Below are 19099 nucleotides of genomic sequence, written 5' to 3'. Positions count from 1 at the left end.
GTTAATAACCAACACCATTGAATTTAGAACTGTTAACGTAATATTTTATTTTGAGTAACATGTAAAGCTGTGTAACAATACAAACTGTTTGTAACCATATCTCAGTTCGATCTTGCAACTTAAGCATTGAAATTTGAAAAGTGAAGCCTCTATTTTAAATATTTTCAAATGGAGATCTTCAAACTTAAACCTTAAATTATGAGTCTTAAAGCTTGAATTTTGAATAGGCGATCCTGGCACTTGAACTCTCAAAGGTGAATTCTCAAGCTTATATTTTCAATATTGAGTGATGCGGCACTAGTCTTTACGCAAACATACAATCTTGAACCCTTTATTTTGTTCCTTTTTGAGTTTAATCTTGCAGTCTAAAGTTTAAAGCACGATCCACGATACATACGGTATGAAGCTTGGAGTTTTTACATCTTGGAGCTTAAAGCCCAATCTTAAAAGTACAACCTAGAATCTTTAAATTTGAAATCTTTTTTTCCTGCAAGGAAAAACTGGCAGATGTGGACGAAGGAGATCTTTCGGTAGGGTTACATTTCCATTGCGCATATCTCTAAGACGGCATGTCGGATAAGGGTACTTACAATGTTTCAAAAATCAGTTATAACCGTATTACACTTGTACATCTTGCTGTATGAGCAATCGCGTTAAGTTTTGTAATTGGGTAGCAAGACAGGTCCAAGGAAATACCAGGTTCTTGAAAAATGTTTTTTAAGCAGTCACTTTCCGTAAGTTAGCAAAGAGGAAATTTGTTTTTTTTGTTTAGTTATTTTCCAAAAGGTAAACAGATGCATTATGGGCGCAGGAAAATCCACACTGGATGAGAAACTCTGCAAAATCAACATCCCGGGTCAATTAACGTCTGGTGTGGCATTTTGGGGATATATGTATCTATTGGTCCGCATTTTTTAACAACATGTAGATGAATAAATCTACACAGATTTTTAAGAAATCAATAAATTAGGCCAATTCTTTGGCGACGCCCTAAATATTGACATGTGGTTTATTGATGTATTGCTCCATTTCTAATTACTTATTGAGTAGGTTTATGTAGATTAAAAATAATTTACTTTAAAATTACTATAGGTAATCGATTTCGAATCTATGATTCATCATCAGACTTTAGCTGAAAATAAACATACAAACGTACAATATTATGTCATTTAAGGTGACGTTGCTTACCGTCTACTTGTTTTGCTGTGAATAATATAAAATTGAAATTGATAGACTTGGACATGTTTTAAAATTGATTGACGAGGACAAGATACATATTGACATGTGATTTCAGCAGAATGGGGCTCCACCCCATTATACAATGCAGGCCCGTAATTATTTACATGAAATGTTTCATAGGCTCCCGGATTTGAACCCCATGGATTCATTTAATTTAAAATGTCAAAGTGACCCCCTCTCCTAAAAATTGGAAAAAAATTTTAAACAATCTTAATATTTGTCTTTCTGTAATTGGGCGCAAGCCTGTTGAGGGCCCAGAACAAGAGAGGGATAATACATTTTAAAAAAATAATAAATAAGTATACTTATTAAGTCACCAAAATTTCATAAAAATATTTTAAACCGTTTTCGAGTTATTGCCACTTTAAAAAACTCACACTGTGTATAAGCGAATTTCCAAACAAAGTATGACCAATTTGAATTACAGAATAATACAAGTCCAAGTTTGTCATTCTTGTACGTTAGTTCCTAGGAGTCACTATGGATGAAAATCTTGGGTGATGACAACATAACAAAACACTATTTTTACTTTGCCACAATGCAGAAATTTATGCGATCAGGAAGCCCTTTTTGAGTATAAGTTGCCGTACCTATGGGGAAATAACAATTTACATATGATGATGTAAAGAAAAAAAAGCTATTCGCCTCCCCATTTAAATCTAAAGAAATTAATAATAATAATTTCACTCATAAGGTTTTGCATTCGTTGAACGACTTCTTTATGAACAATAAGCTAATCCTGAGGGCGTGCAACATCTAATTAAATGAATATGCACACGAATTCCATAAAACATACTGCTTATTAGATTGTAGTCGGTTAATACATTATTATTATAAAATTCCGTCATGGCGAATGATTTAGAGGTCCTTCGAATTTAAAAGTACATCAACACGCGCAAATTCGCTCAGTTTAATTACCTACTCTTTTACGCGTCAATCACGATTATTAAATTAGTTCTTTTTGTTTCTTGCTCTATGCCACGCAACCATTAGATATGGTCGACATATGCTGCACTATATGAAGTACAAGTATGAATTCATTTCCACCTGGTTCCAATTTCGCATTTGGTTAAGGTCAAAATACCAAATGAAGCATCTTTAAAAGTAATCCTAATCATCAACTTCTTCCAACTGTAACTCTTCAAAAATTCATCTGAAGTATTGTAGTTATTTATCGTAACCTACCACACATATTACCATATCGTTATTCTCTGTCAGTAAACATTTAAAGGCATTTCCTTTTTTCAATCCCACGACACCGATTTGCAAAAGGTAGTATGTAGGTATATCACAGATCTATTAATACTACTACGCAAGATTTCACTTTTTTGCGATCTCTAGAATAAATGTAATTAAAATTTCCTTGAGCGGATCTGCTATGGCCGGATTGTGTGATATTTCTATAATTTGTCGTGGTTTCTCGGGTAATTATATTGCAATTTATATTTATTTGCTTTGGTACATAAACGTAACGCGTACATGGGAATTAGTCAATTATGATCCCCACAGTAGGCGTATCATGCCAACTTTCGCCAGCGATTATGGTAAAATCCGACATTACCTACCGTCGTGTATTGCTCTCAATACATGAACCTAATACACAGTTTTTAATGCTCAGGTATCACGCCTGTCATTTTTTTTGTTTGGTGTTCTGCCCTAAAGACAAATATGCATAATTGTGTTAATGATCGTGTTCCACATTTTGTAACGTGCGAAATGCCCGTTTCAGTTTTAAATACCTTATTTAAATGCCTTTGTACCATGCAAACGTTACAAATGCATAATAAATGGAATTTGTGGTGTAAGTTCCCAATGGGATTTTTACTCATATCCATAACCCAACGGATGATAAAATAATTACATTTCTGCATTCTGCACTGATATCCTCCCTCAGAGAATCGGAGTGTCATAATGTTTTATAAATTTTGTTCTTAAGACAGGCCCACAGATGTCACACATACCTAGTGCAAGATCAAAAGATCTGGCCGGGTAGTTGATAGTACTTCCACAACCAGTCCAGCGATTTTGTAAGACTTCGTTTAAGTGGGTTCTCACATTTACATCAAAATGAGCAGGAGAGCCTTCCAAGCTCTTGATCTTCAATTCTTCAATTGCAGGGCCATACCAGCCCAAATATTAATTTTCTGAGGGTATTGTGTTCTATTTAAATTTATCCGCGGATTTTCTTGAGACCAATATCGAGTGTTTTGGCTGTTGGCTCATTATCTAACGTAAATCAAAAATTTCCTGATGGCACTGTAGTTTGTACGGATAATAATTAAACACGCTGTGCCAAAAACACGGAAACGATTGAAATTGACCTTCTTCCCCGTGGAAAGCTCGTAAGGAGATTTTTATCAACGCCAATTGGTCCACTGTAATTCAAAAATAATGTAAACAGCAGTATTGAGCGCATCCACTTACAGATATTTCGGCATGTTTTTTTACCAAAAGCGTTGTTCGACATCCATTTTGTGCATACCCGAACCACGCTCTGCTACCATGTTGATGGTATTAATATGAGCAAAAGTTTCGATTAAACTACAACAGTTTCTAATGACAGATACGAATATATAATGATAATAAAAGACTACTTCCATATATCAAGTTAATTTGATGGGAAAATGTTAAATGCTCTGTGGTCGTCTGTACAGTAGTAGGTATGAACGTAAGGTATAGGACGTAGGTCATGAAAAACTCGTGATGAATCATATTTTCGTATAGACTCTTGGGACCTTAGAGCTCTCTTTGATGGAACCACTTGGTTCTGACATAGAAACATGGGACATTTTGTATAGTACCGAACGAAATTGCTGCTTAAGCAAGGATTTTGATAATTTCTGGTCAAAACGGTACTTTGCATCTCTGGTATTTATTTACTTTTAAACAACCAAATATGTCAATAACGTTTACATTGGTTGGTCATTACTGGATTTTTGACCATTTTTTGAGTTTATTATTTAGGACCAAAATGCCCTCTTTGGGGCTATCTAAATATTCAACGGCACATCTGCCACTCAAACAGAGTTCAGTTGCACATAATTCATTCAAATCGGCACACTGTTTTCTGCTGTAGCCCGGTCAACGTCAAAGAAGAACAAGCAGCACCAGCAGAAAGTGGAAACAGTCATTTTCCCCACTAGTCTTAAACTCAGTCTATTTCGATGAATATTAATTGTTATTCTCCTACAAATCTTTTAACATGGGAGGCTCAAAAATAGACAACCTAAATAAAAAACAACTTGAATCAAAATTATGTAGAACTGGGGAGAACACATTATATTAAGATTATTGTTGTTACCTACTCTTAGTTTAGTTTAAATTCAATAACCACTTGTTGAAACAAAAAATCCCATAAAAATTTTCTATTGTTTAATCTCCATCAGAAAGCTTTCCCCTTTTCAGGAGTGCAACTCCACTTAGATTACCTTTTAGTTTACTTTTTTGGTTTTTGAACTACAATAGCGTGAAATTAGCACTTTGTGCTGTGGCATATATATCTGGGTGGGGCACATTTGTTCTTTTTGAGTTAGAGGACGGAACGCTACCCCTTAGGAGACCTCCAGTGATTTCTTTGTCATTATCGTCTTATAAAGGTCCTTAATTGTTGAACGATTGGCACCCACTCTTACAGAACTGCATAAATAATTTAGTCTTTAAAAAATGAAATAACACAATTAAACGATTTTCACTTAGAGAATATTGCATTAAACACGAAAAATACTTCTGAATTGAAAAAAGTCACTTCAATTTTAAATATTCTACTATACTAGATCGGCGAAATAAGCAATTAAAAAATTACATCTCCTATAATTTTGCATTCGTTTTGAAATGGGTCATTGGATAATTCGTAAAAAAAGAAATACTCGCGGAACATTTTGCTTATTTGCGTATAATACCAAAAAATTTCCAAACTCGATACCCCTAACCTATTTACAGGCATGTCATGTTACCGTTACCTTTTAATGTGGAAAGATATTACACGCCAATTAAAACTATGCAATAATTGTCTTTGATTCTATTATATTAAAAGTGTTTGTGACAGGTACTAATTTTGAATTTAAAACGCAAATTTTAAACGTGATAACAATCTAAATGTTACGATTTTGGTAATTGGAGTTTATGTGAAGTAGGTGGATGTACAGTATTCAGTCTTATTATAATAAGTTATGCATTACGCGTTTAAGAGCTAATTATTAACCGTTGATGTCTAAATTTTACGTACCCTAAAAGTGCCTTACTCTCCTTTTTGATGCGTGACTTCCTTAATTCGATTACATTTGACTGAATTTAATTTTCATTACTTGGACACTTGGATTTATGAGTATGACTTCTACAAACGGGTGCATAACTTACGAATACTAGTCACCCACCCAGCGACCGAAATAATACAGTGCGAATCAAGGAGTAGTGTACTGTAAGTACCCCATACATTCTTTTGTACTACCCGAATAGTCAAAAACTCTTTTTGAAAAGAAGAAAAAGTAAAATAAAGATGTGATACAACATTTAATTTGGACATTCCTCAACTAGATGTTGGATTGTTTCTTTAGGATCTCCGCATAGGCAGGCTGGATTGTGTTTTGGGTTCCATTTGTGTATGTAATTGCATCTTCCATTACACCACCTATAGGTAAAATAATAAGTTTTCCGTTACACGTCATTAATTTTATGACGTCGTTTTTATGCAGCGTTGACAAACATCTAGTGTACTATAGAACTATTTACAAATCATTGTATCTACTGCTTGCACATTTCACCTACTAAGCATGTATAACAATTTTAGAAATACTTTTACGTGCATGAAATTACCTTTAAATTGCAGCTATAAACCCACACACCCCACCAAGTACCTACTCGTAGTTAATATATCCTTACAATCCTCAAAACTTGAATAAACATTAACACATGAAAATTATACAAAAATAAACCGACCAAACAACCGATATAGGTTACCAATCTTAGCTCTAAATTCAGTAGTAATGAAATACAAGATATCTAGGTGTACAGGAATGTAACGATTCGAATTACTTACAGGCGATCGATTTTTTAATGTTGGAGCGATATGTAAGGATTAATACTTTGAAGAACATACTGGAAAGTTAAGAACCGACAGCAATTTCGATAAATTCATTAATGAACTTTTCTACTTGGTTTAAAGGCTTCACAATTTACATGTCATACTTGATCATCAAAGCCAGAGGATTTTTGCAGTAATAAGTCCCTTTTATGTCATTCTTTTATAATCTTACAGTGTAAATAAATACAAATTACTTAATTTGCAAATTAACAAGAATCTTCTGTGTCACTGTCACTATCTTCTCCTAAATTGGCAGTATATCTTGCATATCTAACATTTTTTTTCTTTCATACCATTTCATTATTTCACCTTCTGTGTTTGATTGAATTTTTCCACATATCTGGTGTCACGACCTTAACTGCTTCTTGTCACATATTTAAACAATCAGCCTCTGTTCTCCCACCTATACCAATATGTTTGAATGCTTTGAATGTCACCTTTTTTTTCATGACGCATTAGGTGCTTTGTTAACTTCCATATTGTGATATGGCGCAGGCGCATTATCGATAATATTGACAGACGGTTCACTTAAATTTGGAAGCAATTGATTTTGAAACCATCAATGTAAGAAATTCGTCTGGTTAATTTCTCCGTGATAATCACCACTTGAAGTTTTTGATGCAAATATTAAATTTGCACCAGGTATGAATCCTTTCTCATTTCCAGCATGCAGAATTATTTGACTGTAACATATTTTTTGCTATAATTATTGTTACCACTATTAATAATAAATCAACCGCTTTCCATCAGTTTTGATAGTTTTCACACTTCTTCCATTACCTCGTCCATTACTATCTTGCCATGAGCGTTGTTATAGTGTCATTTTGGAATATCCACATTTCATCAAGAAAATCAAATTGGTACAAATCTGTTTCCTTGAAATCTTTGTATTGGCGCAGAAAACGAATTTTTTACTTGTCCCATGAGGTAGTTCCATAGACCTCGCCTGGGCTCGTTTTTTTCCATTTAATTAATTCCATAGTCATGCTTTTGTCAAAATACAGAATTAAAGATGCTACCATTTTTTTAGCAGTGCTATCCAAATTCTTCGTCATCGTAATAGATAACGCTTCACAGTATGACAAAAAGTTGTTCTGAAAAGAACAGTTTGGTTTGTGGAATTGAGAAGCTTGATAAAAAGGCACGAAACTACGATAAACTAGACGATTCGAAGCACACGCAAGATGACAGAATGAGTGACAGATAGCAACATAACCTTAAATGCATAGTACAGAGTCGCGCCAACGTCGCATTTCTGTACCAACCGTATAATTTCAAATAAACTGTTTTTAACTTATAACAACACATTCCATTTAAATATTTAGGTTGGTACGTGAAATTATTCCAGTAATGACGTGCAACGGAAAACTTGTTATTTTACCTATATGTATCAAATAAAAAAGTTGGCACAGCGCATGCGCAAAACCAAATTTTGAAACTGGTGTTAGATTTTCCTTTATTCCAAGTTTGCAATTCGGTTTATAAATGATCGAGATGCGAAAAGGGCACTGTGAATTTTGAATCGATTCGACTCATTACTTCCTTGGTGCAAGCCTCGACACAATAGCGCATTTTTTTTGTGGAAATGCGCTGAAGAGGATGTGACAAAACCTTTACTTGGATAAACAAAGACATTTTAAAAAAATTCCTACTAAATAAGCCGTACAAGCGCAAAAAAAATTGCTTCGGTATGTTGCTACACTACACTAATCCAGCCTCCGTTTCATATTTTGCGCTTCATAAAAGCGTCCAATCTTTCTTCCATAAACCTCACCATCAATCGTGCTGCCTGCTCAGAGTTGCCATCAGTTATCTAAACGAAGACTGTGTATTTGACAATACGCAAATAATAACTGTCACTGTTTCCAAAAGGTCCAAATACTTTTGACTAATTATTTTCCCCGCCAGTTTCTACTTTGGAGTAAGTAATCGAGTAAGTATAATCTTGAATGTTATACTTTCAGACACTCCAACTTCTTCTGCGAGCACTTGGATTGATCTTGTGTTGTCCTAAATCGAGTATCGGCCCCATCATAATGGTTTGGACCAATATTTATTTAAGTTAGTTAGTACCGTACAGGCAATTCTCTCATCTTTCGCACCATTTCCCCTTCAGTGAAGAGAAAAATTGGTATACTGCTCCTCTTTAAATAAACCGGAATGCCGTACTGTCAACGCAGGCACGTAGTTGGGGGGAGGGAGCATCAGCCCCCTTCGAAATTCCACTGAAGGATTCCACAAGGAACAACAATGTACGATTTCACTTTATAATAAAATGTCAAACTTTGGTTCATTAAAGATACTCGTAGATATGTAAACGAAAGGAATGTTTGAGAATCGCTGACGCACTACAGTGAAAGGGTGTTGTAACGTTTCAAACGAAATTCTTCCATCAACAAAGGTATTCCTAGAAACGAGAGTTGTTTAAAATGCTTTGGTCCTTAAAATCATAATCTTTACATCACGTAGCCAGTGGGGCATTTCGGTTTACTTATAAAAGGAGGTATTTCCGACGTAAAGTACACACCGAAGTGAGTGAAAGTTGACGCAGTTAATATCTTATGAAACAAAACTGAGCTAACGGACTATTATCATATAAATAAATGATATTGTCTATCTTCTACAGTTAAATTTGGAATTGATTGTCCTACATCTTGCTCCAATTTTTAACGGTGTTCCCAAATTTCGGGTAAATGTCGCAGGAAATAGGTAATGTACTTTCATTAAATTCTAAGAACAAATCTAAAGCGCATTGCGCTCTGTTTTATTGTTGCAATAAACTACCAGAAGGCGTCACTCATACAGAGAATCCTTTATTGAAAATTAATTTCTCTTATACAGTAATCTACAAACAGAAACTCGTATCTTGATAATTAAAGACATCAACATGCAAAAACATAGGTAATACGAATTACGAAAAAATTCATTGTCAAACGTTGGATTTAAATTACTACTTAATAATTATTTGTCACAACAGTCAAGATTACTTCTCCAATAAATGCAACAATAGACAGCACAATCCCAAAGCCGAATACCATAAAAACACCGCTGAGGTGCTCAAAAGATAGCGCCACAATTTGGTCTCCGGAAAGAAATATCCGCCTCTTGGCATCTTCGTAATACAATTGTCGGGTCTTACTAAGCCGATCAGACAAGCCACTCTCTGTCAATCTTGCTATGATTACGTCCATAGTATCAATAAAATATGTAGAATATTGAATGGCTGCAAACACTTTAGCACAAGTGGGGGTCACAAAATTGTCAACGAAATAATTTGGAGTTCGTAATCGTAAACGAAATTCCATTTCATGTAGTGTTTTAAGTAACAGTATCATAGAAAAATTATGATGTTTAGACCACACTTTCAGCAACTCGTATGGATCTGGGTCCTCGTTTATGTCGTGAAGTTGAAATGGATAAAGTTTCGTGAGCACTCTGAAGAATGTTTCGTTAAATTCAGATGAATAATGGGCATGAAAGGCAAGTCTAGCTTGCGTATCATAACAAATAAAGAGATCTGTTTTTAATAGTTCCTGTAAATCCTGTATATGTTTCCCCATTGGTGGTGATGTCAAAAGTCGTATCAGACTTGAGACATACGCTGTTTGTATATGTATACTGTATACAATGTAACATATTATTATAAATCTTAACGTTGAAGGTTTAGGGATACGATTCATGCTACCATATAGCGTCATACTGAAAGTGTTTATAATTATCTCAGCCAAACTAGTCATAAATCGATTGAGAACGTAGCTAGTAAGGACAAATAAACCAAAAGTCACAAAAAATAATATCCAAACCTCCTTTTCGAAGGGAACCACCAAAACCTCCAACGCCGATATTGGTTCTGCGGGTGGAACTATCCACGCCACGGTATCCCTCGAGATTATATGACTAAATTTTGTTTGATGAAGTTTGACTGAGAGTATCGTTTCGTATAATATAATGGGTCGGTGATCTAGATCCCAATAATTATACTTTGTTATTTGATAATTTTCTATTGAGATGTTTACCATTTCAACGGTTACGTTAAAAATGAAATTTTCCAGATCATCGTAATGCTTTCCAATAAAGTGAACAACAGCAGGGCAACCATTGTAATTTCTTATTGCTTTAGGAGTAGTATCCACTATGGTACTGCCACAGCTTTGGTTTTGAATTACATTGGCTATTCTTCCGCATTCATTTTTCCGGTCATGCGGATTGGATGTAACCAACTCTGGCTTTGCCTTTGCACTTCTGTCCATCACCAAAACTCCCAAATAAATAAGGTCGTATTTCCAAAGTAGATTAAACACCTCTTTCACTAAGGAAATATTGTCAGTTATGATTAAAAATTTGCTTGTAGGGGAAAGAGATTTAGACCATACTATATTATGAACTGGGTTCAACAAATAGTTTATATCCTTTTCAAGAGAGTTCATGCTTTCCATGATGATTACAAAATTGTAAAAAATCCTGCCATCCCTGAAGCCATTGACTACTCTACCATCGGTATTAATAACAATCCTCGGATTTGGTGTATGAAATGGTAAAAAATCGGTTGTGTTGTGATTAAACATATAGTAAAAAGTTTCTTCGCCAAACATTGTCTCAACGACTTTTTGAGTACATACCTGCCAAGGTGTTCTGTTGAGATTTATTTGCCAATTATTTGTAGAACATAAAAGTGGCGCAAGAATCGCACAAAGTAAATTACTGTTTTTCATTTTATCAAGTTAAATTATACCGACCGTACTTTACGTGTATTGAGCAAATACTGCAAGTATACGTAGTGCTACTCAAACGAGCACGTTTTTTAGTTATTGATTTAAATGATTAAAGTGCATTTTAGCTACTTAGGTGAGCGGTGTGTAATTTGCTTCATCGTTCGACATTCATAATAAAAGATATTATAATAAAATATAAAAGTATCTACATGGAATACGTTCCGTATTGATCCCCGCATGTTTAGGTTTACTTGCTCAATAAAGCGTAAGAGGGTATACATAACATGTACTCGTGCAATCTCAATCAAAAAGAATTCCCAAAGTTAAGTCATCAAAAGAATTCTGGAAGTAAGTCGGGGCAACTTTATATAAGCATCTTGTACCAGTAGGAAACTTATGTATACTTCTGTAAAGATCATAAATAGTCCTAAAGTTCTTCATAAAACATGGTTCTACGATATATCAATGGTTTTTGCGTCGCTAAATGTTCAAGATAAAAAAGCCCAGTACTGATTTTACTGTATATTAAAAAAAAAAAATTATATACAGTCAGCGGCTAAAATATGGAACAAATTCGTTTAAACATCAGGTGTTGGGATAATAAAATGCTATCACACGTCTATCTCCTTGAAGCCTTTTACTTCAAAATTTCCTCGCCAGTAATGTATTATTTTCGTGACTTTTATGTACATAACTATGTTGGTACCTTTGAAAATAAATGAACGGCGAAAATGACATTTTTCGGTTTTTTGGCCATAACTTCGCTATTTGTAGACCTACAAGAAACTTTGATAGGGAAAATTAATCACCATACAATTCTGCATAACGTGGCCAAGCGGTTTTGTACGATTTCCGAGTCCCTATAGTGAAAATGAAACAAAAAGATTACTCGTGAGATCGATAATTTGAGAAAATAATTTCATAATGGAGACGTAAATACTGTGGCGAGAAAATTTACTGTCACGGGAAAACTTACTTTGCTAATAAAATACGCATCTGTAATATCAGATGCGCTTTAATCATTCATATAGTGATTTACTTTTAGTTTATTATGATATAAGGAAAGCTTTAGAACTGTTGACGTACTGTTTAGACGTTTACTTATATTATAAACATTTGCACTATAAACATTTCATGCAAAAACGATTAAATCAAATGAAAGTTTCCGTGAATATTATAAGATGTAAGTTTACAACAGTTAACGTAATCAACGGTATCGAACTTTATCTTAGTCTGGGTCTGCAATACTGTGTATATTCTATTGAACCTCGACATGGCCTGATCCAGCATCCTAAAAACCGCATACTGATGTTATTCCTTTTAGTGCAGCGGAGAGAGCCGCGAAATCGTTCAAAAAATTTTTTCAGAGTAGAAAGAATTGGGACCCACACCATTTTGTTCAGAAATGTTTGAACCTTCAGAATCTCGCTTTACGACATTTTCCCATGGTGCTGACAAAAGTTATAGGCCGCTAAAGTTGAACTTTACTCATTTTCGCGCGCGCGACTAGACCACCGAAAGTATTTATTTTCTCAGCAACTAAGCGATATACATCAATAAGTCCTTTTGTAAAATGAAAGTACATTTATAGCAGAATCTAAAGCATTCATATTTACCTACCTTGTTATGCACAGTTTTTAGAAAAATGACCGTCAACTTCCAAAATTCGTGTAGCAGATGAAAAGTGCGCACTTTGAACTCTCATAACTTTTTATTTCACGATATCGATTTCCAATATTCATAGCTCATTCGATGCTCCTATATATTTCACCAAAGAACTGAGATACATGGAGTTAATGAATTGTTTGAGATTTTACAATGCAACTCGGCGGAATGCATTTGTAAACGCTTAAACGGCCTAAATAGCTAGTTTTGGTATTCGGAGAGAAATTTCTTAGTAAAGTAGAACCTCTTACGCATCGCTCCTTGTTGCGCGAACGCTGCTGACTATCCTTCCCTCTCCGTCTCACTCGCGACTCCAGACTCGGCGAGGTTGGTAGGTTTTTACTTAAATGACCGTAACTTTTTTATTATGAAAAATTCACGGTAATGTTATAGAAAATAAAATAATCACAATGCTTTGGAGCATCGAATGAGCTATGAATATTGGAAATCGATATCGTGAAATAAAAAGTTCTGAGAGTTCAAAGTGCGCACTTTTCATCTGCTACACGAATTTTGGAAGTTGACGGTCATTTTTCGAAAAACTGTGCATAACAAGATAGGTAAATATGAATACTTTAGATTCTGCTATAAATGTACTTTCATTTTACAAAAGGAATTATTGATGTATATCGCTTAGTTGCTGAGAAAATAAATACTTTCGGTGGTCTAGTCGCGCGCGCGAAAATGTGTAAAGATCAACTTTAGCGGCCTATAACTTTTGTCAGGACCACGGGAAAATGTCGTAAAGCGAGATTCTGAAGGTTCAAACATTTCTGAACAAAATGGTGTGGGTCCCAATTCTTTCTACTCCGAAAAAAAACTACCTTAAATAAGCGAGTTAGCGCAGCCTCTCCGCTGCACTATTTGGATTCATGACTCATGTGCTTCTGGTCAAGCAGTCTCCATTGTTATTCAATTCGGGAAGTGTTGACTACACTGATTGACATCGACTGTCACTCTTCTAATTATTTGGGGGTGCTAATTGCTTTTCTTATATTCTTCGCGTGCACCTTCCGCTTCTTCATCGACCACCTGATCCAGGATTACCGTAATTTTTACCACTTTGAGGGGTCAATGGGAACCCTTTTTTGAATGGGTTCGGACCCCTGAAAATTGACATTTTTCATTTTCTCAGGAACTTGAATTTTTACAAAAGAGTACAATTTTGTGGTACCTACCATACACGTATACGTTTCCACTTCCGGTTGCTGATGTAAACCGGAAGTTGTGCAAGGATAAAAATGGTAGGTATATAATTTTAACACGGATTGTCTGCATATTAGCCAGGTTGCGGACAGCATTTTCCGTTATGTTAGACGGCCATTTTTCCTTATAATATAAGTTTATAAGTATAAAACATTTTTATAGCAAAGTTAAGTTGCGGTGTGTGCTGGGCGTGTTCAATTTTGCTTATAAGTTTAAAGGAGTCTTAACCTCACTTTTATTTTACATTGTGTTAAAACTTAAAATGTCCAAAGTTCACTACTATGCTCTTAGACAAAAAGAAAAGAACTACCGCCAACATAAACACTGCACAATTGTAGGTTAGCAGGAAAATGTTATTTATGATAGTGATTACGTACTGCGCAGTGACACATTATAAGAACTTCATTTTCATTGGTTCCGCTATTTATAAATATATCGTACAAAAAGGCCTCATACCGTAAATTATTTCTACAAAAATTTATATTTCTTATGTTATAAGAAAAAATGGCCGTCTAACATAACGGAAAATGCTGTCCGCAACCTGGCTATTAGCTCGATTGCGTACGCTTAAGACGTATTATTCTCAAGACTGGTATATTTAACGTATAGACATATAATTCTATACAAAAGTGTATTATTATTAAATATCGGAAGTGCCGAGAATTCGTTAAGTGCTGCTGCACTGGACCTCAAAGCTGTTACGGCTTTATTATTACGATAAACTACCAGAAGGCGTGACTCATACAGAGCATATTCCAAAATATATCTAAACTTTTGTGCTTATCCTTTATTGAAAATTTCTTTATCTTACAGTAATCTACAAACAGAAACTCGTATCTTGACAATTAAAGTCGTTAACATGCAAAAACCTAGTAGAAAAAGATTCTACCATTGTCAAACGTTGTATTTAAATTTAACTGTGCAGGCAAGCGATTAAACCACTGTGCTTACATGAAAGACCAACACTTAGTTGTTTTATTTGTCAGAACAGTCAAGATTACTTCTCCAAGAAATGCAACAATGGATAGTACAATCCCAAAGCCGAATACCATGAAAACACCGCTGAGGTGCTCAAAAGAAAGCGCCACAATCTCGTCCCCAGAAAGAAATATCCGCCTCTTGGTATCTTCATAATACAATTGTCGGGTCTTACTTAGCCAATCAGACAAGCCACTCTCTGTCAATCTTGCTATAATTACGTCGATTGTATTAATAAAATATTCAGAATGTTGAATAGCTGCAAACACTTTAAGACAAGTGGGGGTCACAAGTTTGTCAACGAAGTAATTTGGGGTTCGTAATCGTAAACGCAATTCCATTTCATGTAGTGTTTTAAGTAACAGTATCATAGAAAAATTGTGATGTTTAGACCACACTTTCAGCAACTCGTATGGATCTGTGTTATCGTTCATTTTGTGCTGTTGAGGTGGATAAAACTTGTTGACCACTCTGAAGAATGTTTCGTTAAATTCAGACGAATAATGGGCATGAAAGGCAATTCTAGCTTGCGCATCATAACAAATAAGGAGATCTGTTTTTAATAGCTCCTGTAAGTCCTGTATATGTTTCCCCACTGGTGGTGAAGTTAAAAGTCGTATCAGACTTGATACATACGCTGTTTGCATATGTATACTGTAGATAATGTAACATATCATTATAAATCTTAACGTTGAAGTTTTAGGAATACGATTCATGCTGCCATATAGCGTCATACTGAAAGTGTTTATAATTATCTCAGCCAAACTTGTCATAAATCGGTTGAGAACGTAACTAGTAAGGACAAATAAACCAAAAGTCACAAAAAATAATATCCAAACTTCCTTTTCGAAAGGAATCACCAAAACCTCCAATACCGAAATGGGTTCTGCGGGTGGAACAATCCACACCACGGTATCCCTCGAGATTATATGACTGAATTTTATTTGATCAAGATCGACTGTGAGTATCAATTCGTATAACATAATGGGCCGATAGCGTACATCCCAAATATACTTTGTAATCTGATAATTGTATAGTGTGATGTTTAATATTTCTGCGGTTACATTAAAAATGTAATTCCCTAGATCATCGTAATGGTTACCAATAAAGTTAACAACTGCAGGGCAACCATTATAATTTCTTATTGCTTTAGGGGTAGTATCCACTATGGTACTGCCACAGCTTTGGTTTTGAATTACGTGGGCTATTCTTCCGCATTCATTTTTCTGGTCATGCGGATTGGATGTAAAGAACTGTGGCTTTGCGTTTGCACTTCTGTCGATCACCAAAACTCCCAAATAAATAAGATCGTATTTCCAAAGTAGATTAAACACCTCTTTCACTAAAGAAATATTGTCAGTTATAATTAAAAATTTGCTTGTAGGGGAAAGAGATTTAGACCATACTATATTATGAACTTGGTTCAACAAATAGTTTATATCCTTTTCCAAAGAGTTCATGCTTTCCATGATGATTACAAAATTGTAAAAAATTTTGCAATCCCTGGAGCTATTGACTACTCTACCATCGGTATTAATAACAATCCTCGGATTTGGTGTATGAAATGGTAAAAAATCGGTTGTATTGCGATTAAAAATGTAGTAAAATGTTTCTTCGCCAAACATTGTCTCAACAACTTTTTGAGTACATACCTGCCCAGGTGTTCTATCGAGCTTTATATAACAATTATATGTTGAACATAGAAGCGACGCAAGAATCGCACAGAATAAATTACTCTTGTTCATTATATCAAGTTAAATTACCGACGACGCTTAACATATTGAACAAATACTGGAAGTATACGTAGTGCTAGTTAAACAAGCACGTTTTTTAGTTATCGATTTTAATGATTAAAGTACATTTTTGCTGCTTAGTTGAGTACTTTGTAATTTGCTTTATCGCGATCCATTCATAATAAAAGATATTAGAATTTATCGCGATACTTCGCTAGTTAATGTCGCATGTAAATAAGTACCTACGTGGAATACTTTCCGTATTGATTCCACATGTTTAGGTAAACATAATATTGATCAATAGTTTTTGATATAAAACATGGTTCCGCGACATAAAGATTTAAAAAAACCCAGTAATCATTTAACTTGCCTAGAGTGTTGTGAAACCTTAACCAGAGAGAAAAAACTAAATTACTGGAATATCTCATAACCATATTTTAAAATTAAACACCAAACTTCGTTGCAAAAATGTTAGTTCCTTTGGGTCATCCTATAGTTCATTCTACCAACAATCCATTACAACGGTAAACATTAAAAAATCCTTTCATCTTTGCAGCACGATCAAAGACAGCCTCTTTTTATATACGGGTTCGGCCAATCAGTGCGCAAGCGGCATTGAGTCCACCCGCAGTGAATTTTCCTGCAAGAGCTGTTTTGTCCAGCCATTGTTCTTCATGGAAAAGTTTTATGAACAGCGCAGGGCTGTGAAGTTTTGCTTCCTGCTCGGAAAAAAAAGCCTCGAAACCGTTCTTCAAATGTGAAGACATCTTACGATCGGTGCCGATATACCTAACCACTTCGGAAACATCCCTAGTATAAGTACTATCTAAAGTTGCCTATCGCAATGGAAATGTGTTAGGGTTCACAGATTTCTGCATATATATTGATGTTACAGTGACCTATGATGTGAGTGGTGACTGAGTTTGTTCTTGATCGATCCTGTAGGTGTAGTAGATATTAGTTATCTATGTACGCTGTGGGAGATTATGTTACCTTGAAATCTCTTTCGCTGAATATGAGTTTTGGATGTAATGTCTACTTGGTTTTGTTTCATGCTCAGTATTCAATAACTAAAACAACTGCCCTGAAGGTTTTCCGTAGTGTTTCCTGCTGACTTCTGGATGACCTAAGGAAGGTCCTCTCACTAACGCTGTCCTAAAGAATATTGCAAAATTCGTAGTTCACTATTATTATACACGGTACGGTACATTCCAAATACATAATTTCAAAGTCAAAGAGTGTATTTAACTGCTTATTAATTCAAACCTTCACCAATGATGCTCAAAGCATAGCGAAATGTTAGCGCCATTTCGGCCTAAATATGAAAAATCGCGGTTTTCCACTTCCAGTCACATTTTTGACCCTTCCATTGTGATCCTTGACGCCAAAAACCTACGCCAACCTATAAGAAACGTGAATGTAAGTGTATTTGGGAAAAAGTTAGAACATTTCAAATGTTTGACGCCATTTCGGCTGAAATTTGAGAAATCGCGTTTCTATACGTCATCTGATCTCATTTTTTGCGCATTCTCAAAAAGGAAAATTAACGCTATTGTCCGCACTTTGTCCATATGTACCACTACTAGTCCTCCAGTTTAAGCTTTTTCGTTGTGGTTTTTTTTCTTATACGGTGTAGTACAGCCCAGAGACCAGAACGACAAAAATTTATTTGGAGTGATCACTTCCTTCTCGAGTTATTACTGATTCTGTGCGGGGAAAATGCGCTTTCGTCGGTCGCGGGTGATCACGTTTTTATCTTGTACACGTTAGCTGTTACACGAAATGCTTCTAGCATCTGGATTTGTTGCATTACAAATAAATTGTGAGAAAATAGAAATTACAGAAAAATAACATACCTAAATAAATGTGTTTCAAAATTAGTCAAATCATAAACGAAAACTTTAAAAATGAGCCTTTTCATATGAAAAGACATTTACGGAATTCGGATAGCCACCAATTCCGCCAAACTTAATTTTTTGCCCGAATTACATTGACCCACCTGCTAATAGAGCAATACGACAATTTATTAGTGTGGAAAGTAGTAATTAAGTTTGTCTTTATTTTATTAAAGTAACTTGAAATCGTGTGTAGGTAATAATATCAGCTACTGTTGAATTTTATTTTTCGCACAAGGTAAAAACATGACCAATTTAAATTTTTATTTGCACCATTAGTTCTACAGGTTTATAGCAAGTTGGCCACTTCTTATAACGCTCAATACGTCAACACTTTTGCTATTTTGGATTACTAACTGTTCCTATAATTGGTATTTTACATCGTCATTCTCTGCTCAGAGGAAGACAACCGAAATAGGTTCGAATACGAACAATAAATTAATTAATTAATTAAATTAATTGGCCTCAATCGCGTTTGTGTTTAACTTTAATTATAATTAATTTTAATATTAAGTAAGGAAGCACAGTTAGGTATAACCATTGTTTAAATACTTTATTTAAACAATGGTATAACTGAACAATTTCCGTATT

General features: G+C 34.9%; 1 long non-coding RNA gene across 1 annotated transcript; it reads right to left on the bottom strand.

The window, feature by feature from the left end:
• Positions 1 to 16541: 16541 nt before the first annotated feature.
• LOC116159420 lies at positions 16542 to 18627 on the bottom strand. Its single transcript, XR_004142981.1, has 3 exons — positions 18470 to 18627; positions 17607 to 18408; positions 16542 to 17552 (listed from the first exon to the last, which is right to left on the bottom strand). It is a non-coding gene; the product is annotated as an uncharacterized LOC116159420 (long non-coding RNA).
• Positions 18628 to 19099: the final 472 nt, after the last annotated feature.

Source organism: Photinus pyralis, unplaced genomic scaffold (assembly GCF_008802855.1).
Source record: "Photinus pyralis isolate 1611_PpyrPB1 unplaced genomic scaffold, Ppyr1.3 Ppyr1.4_LG1, whole genome shotgun sequence".
NCBI classification, from domain to species: Eukaryota; Metazoa; Arthropoda; class Insecta; order Coleoptera; family Lampyridae; genus Photinus; species Photinus pyralis.
The sequence above is the reverse complement of the archived record's forward strand: the minus strand, read 5'-3'. Positions and strand labels throughout refer to the sequence as shown.